We start from the raw sequence: 4,992 nt of genomic DNA, 5'->3' as shown, positions 1-4,992 counted from the left end.
CAGCAGCTCGGATCTGGTTTCTTGCAGCCGTGATGTAATCGCAGTGCCGATTAAAGGGTTGCATGCTGGGTAAAATGTCAATAAAACCCCAAAGAATGTTGGTTTTACCAGAAATTTAAGCCTCACTTTAACTGAAAACTGAACAAAAAGCAACGTATCAAATGTTTCAATCGATAAATTGCACATATGTAGTTTTAAAAAAATAAGAAATAAGTTTGTCAGCAAAGACAGGGGTGCAGTTTAGCGTTGCACTTCTGCAACAGAGCTGCAGTTGTGCCAGAGTTAGTACCCTCTCTTTAATCATCCCTGTTGTGTAATATTGTTATTCAGATTATGTGATTTGAAGCTAGTCTTTCTGTTTAGGCAAATATAACTATTTTTATTGTCATTATTTGACAAATATTAAGCTACAAAGAGCATGTGGGCAGTACTAAGTACCCCCCAGTTTAGGATTTAAAGGGGAAAGTTGCAGATAACCATGAATCCTTGACCTGATCATGGATACAGACATTTGTAAAAGTAGATGTTTGCTGTTCTGGAGCATTTATATTTGTGTTAACACAATGCCAAGAGGGACAGACATCAGTAATGGCCTTAGAGAAGCAATTATTGCTGCGCATTAGTCTGGAAAGGATTATAAAACAGATTTTATACATCTGTAGTCTGTTATGCAGGGAAATCACAAATGTTTGTTAAATTCAATCTCCAATCTTCGCAGAAGTGGATGTTTCAGCTAATTTAGGTCAGCAAAGCTCGAATAAGCACGACAGAACAAGCCTCGCCAAGTTTGTTAAATGTTAACATCCCTAACGGCACCTCCAGTCGAAGACTCAGTAAGTGGTTGGTTTGGAAGGTTTGCAGAGCTTCTGGTGTCCTTAAAGATCTGGAAACGTGACGGAGGTTGGTAAAAGTGCCTCCGAACAAACTAAAAGACTTCTTTAATGACGCTCTTTGGTGGTGGAAGTTTCATGATTGTGGCTCGTTTCACAATCACCTTTGGGCCATTAAGGAGATCACAAGCTCTTAACGATGACGGAGATTTCAAGAGGTCGGGGAAAAGTAGAACAAAGTGCAGATTCCAACACATCTGAAGTGCTGTAGCAGGACCAAGAGAGGGGTTTGTCCTCAGGTTCCCAACTCTCAGCGGAATGAAGCTCATCAGAGCATCACCGACATTCAACTTGGACCCTTTTATTTAGTGGTTTCTTCTGGTTCTTTAAATCTTTGGATCATGAAGCAGATGATGAAATCTACAATCTTTGAAATACAGCATTTATCCAGTTTTCTCCCATAATTAAATATCTTTCCAGAGTCATCTCTCATAGTAGTGAACATCTCCCAGTGTTGGGGGATTTTAGGTCCAATCGTGCCGGTAAACTTTGCACGGCTGTTCTTTCACATCTTTCACAAAGTTGGTTTAGTTGGAAAAGAAACAGGCCGCCGCGGGATCCCTGGCTGCCTCTTCCCGTGTCGTGGGGGCCCCGCCCGCGGGCCCCCTCGCCCACCGCTGGGTGGGGGGGGCCTCGCTAGCGGTGGGTTGCCTCCCGCCCTCTTCTCCCCTCTGTGGGGTTGCTGGTGGCCTGGGTTCCGGGTTTCCTTGTCGGCCCCTGGTCTTGCGGGTGGCGGGGTTGCCTCCACCCCTCCCCCACTATAGATACACTTAAGGTGGAGCGTTGATAGGATTATTACACACACACACACACACACACACACACACACACACACACACACACACACACACACACACACACACACACTCATACCCACACACATACATACACATAGCCACATAGACATACACACACATACATATATTCATAGATGCACACGCACACACACACACACACTTAGCCACACATACATATACACGCTCACGCACACACACACACACATACAGCCACTCAGACACATACAGGACTGTCTCGGAGAATTAGAATATTGTGATAAAGTTCTTTATTTTCTGTAATGCAATTAAAAAAACAAAAATGTCATACATTCTGGATTCATTACAAATCAACTGAAATATTGTAAGCCTTTTATTATTTTAATATTGCTGATTATAGCTTACAGTTTAAAGGAGCTTGAGGCCGGATTGTGGCAAGATTTATGAAAAAAATCCGTATACATTTTAAGTTTTCTAGTAATAATGTCAGATGAAGCGTTCCAAACCCAAAAGAATGAGCCCTCTAGTGTATCTCTCTGTTGCCTAGAACAGGCTGTGTGCTGCAAAATGTGCTGCAATTCGGTCCCGAATTTCCTGCGCTGGGTTGTGGATGTGACGTCACATGACGCTGCATGCACGTTCTCCCCGTTCTCCCGTGCCGGCTTCACTGTTGGCTTCAGTACCCCCAACGGCCGTCGTGGTGAAGGGTGGCGCTAGAGAGTCTCATTTCTTAAAAGGAGCCTCAAGCTCCTTTAAGATTAAGATTCCCAGAATATTCGAATTTTTTGAGATAGGATATTTGAGTTTTCTTAAGCTGTAAGCCATGATCAGCAATATTAAAATAATAAAAGGCTTGCAATATTTCAGTTGATTTGTAATGAATCCAGAATGTATGACATTTTTGCATTACAGAAAATAAAAGACTTTATCACAATATTCTAATTTTCTGAGACAGTCCTGTACATATACACACACATACAGAGCCACACAAACATATACATACACACACAAACACACACACACACACACATAGCCACACAGACATGTACATACACAAGCACGTATACACACACACACACACACACACACAAATAACACTGGGTTTGTATGTGTATATATATGTATGTGTATGCGTATGTATGCGTATATATATATATATATATATGTATATATATATATTAAATATAGTAATAATGCACATATATATGCCTTATGTTTTTACCGGCATGGTATAAAACAATATGTGTGCAGACAAGGTTAAAAAAATAAAAAATAAATAAATAAACACGCCCCCTTTCTGTCAATCAAAGTTAGCATCAACAATGCTACCGGTGCCGCTGGAGGAGCTGAGTTATTTCTGCTGTCGGAACCGGACTCTGGTGGTCTGTAGAGGACCTGCAGGTCTGGATCTGGACCCTAGTGGTCTGTAGAGGACCTGCAGGTCTGGATCTGGACCCTAGTGGTCTGTAGAGGACCTGCAGGTCTGGATCTGGACCCTAGTGGTCTGTAGAGGACCTGCAGGTCTGGATCTGGACCCTAGTGGTCTGTAGAGGACCTGCAGGTCTGGATCTGGACCCTAGTGGTCTGTAGAGGACCTGCAACAGGTTTTAGTCCTGCATTAGCCTCAATCCAGAGGTGAAATTAAATGGTGCAAATATTTGTTTGCAAATGTTAACAACAAATCTAGGCAACCAAGCTGTTCATGTGTTTTAACAAAATAAAACTAATTTAGGGAGAATTTTGCAATAATTTGATAAAATTTAAATCTCTAGGCCTTGTTTTTATTTATTTTTTTTGCCTTAAAAGGACAACTGAACCTGACATTCAGTGGTATATTAGCAGCTTTGGGAGATCTGAATTGGCTCCACCAACTTTCCCTGAAGTAAGAAGACTCAGGTATTTGGACGATGACGTCAACATGATTTATTATTTATGTATTTAATTTCGCTGAAATAATATCAAATATTAACTTTTTTTGTATGATTAAAGAAAAAAGGTTTAGGGTGATCTCATCAGACTTTAAGGGGAATGTACCACCTTCTGCTCACCTGATAATCTTAAAGAAATAAGTTAAATTGGAGGTTTCTGCTGAAAATATACAGAAACGTTTTGGTTTTTATCATCGGATGGGATCTCGTCCTCCGGCCTTGGTCAAATACTGTGTTGCTGTGGCCAAGTTTGTGCTGGGAGGAGATTTCAGCCGAGGAGGAGGAAGAGAAAGTGACACCAGACGCATCTGAAGGGAGAGCCGTGCGGCTGTTCGGGGAAGGAAGCGCAGAGATCTGTCCGTCCGGGAAATAACCGGTTCCTGGGAGGGAGGAGGCTGAGGAGAGAGAGGGGGAAGACCTGAGAACTGAGACCAAACCTGAGACCAGAGGATCCATAGATCACTGACACTTGTTTCCCTGCGCCGCGCAAAGAGACGCGCAGAAAGACGCGCAGACGCGCGGACCTGAGACCGACGGGTGAGTTCAGCTTTGTTTTTTGTTTTTTTGAACATTCTTTTTATTATACATTTTCAAAATTATACATGTCCAGTGCAGTATATATACAAATAATTTGAAATATGTAGCAGATCCAGAATACATACAAAGAAGGTCCTCAGTGAGTCCAATATTTCGGACAGTTCCCAGATACTCCAACACTTTCCCAAATTTTGCTCCAAAAAGGCTCCTCTGACCACCTATTCCAAATCTCACTTTTTCCAGTGAAATATAGTCGGCTATCAACGACTTCCATAACTGTGTTGAGGGAGGTTCACAGCTTTGTTTTTAAGAAGTTTAATCCGGATTTAACCAACAACATGCATCTGTTATTATAAATATTAGATCATTAGAATATTACTATGGCTGTATTAATTATTCAACAAGAAGATGACTGTATAAAACATAGGAGAGTTAGAGGCTTTATTCATCGCAAGATGGGACATTTCTCTGTTACAGAATACTTTATGTAAATATTGTAAATACAACAGTTTTTACCTGCCATTGTGTATGTTATGTTTATGTAATAATTGCTCGGGGTCATGTTCTGGGTCTCTGGAAAGCGCCTAGAGACAACTTCTGTAATAGACGCTCTATAAATAAAATTTAATTGAAATTGAAAAACAACCTTACAAAATGAACTTAACTTAAAAATGAAAATCATTAAATGTGTTGTAAAAATGATGTAAAAAGGGCTCAGCAGTTGCAGTTAAGGGTGAATGGGATGTAGAAAAGCAGGAATTCAGCTCCGACACACGAGACGAGCAAAGTCAGAGCTGCTGAACCTGGAATAAGTTAATAAGTTAATGAGATGCAGAGAAAACAGGCAGCTCTTTGATTCCAGGT

The sequence above is a fragment of the Cololabis saira genome, chromosome 16 (genome assembly GCF_033807715.1).
Source record: "Cololabis saira isolate AMF1-May2022 chromosome 16, fColSai1.1, whole genome shotgun sequence".
NCBI classification, from domain to species: domain Eukaryota; kingdom Metazoa; phylum Chordata; class Actinopteri; order Beloniformes; family Belonidae; genus Cololabis; species Cololabis saira.
This window is presented reverse-complemented; position numbering follows the sequence as displayed.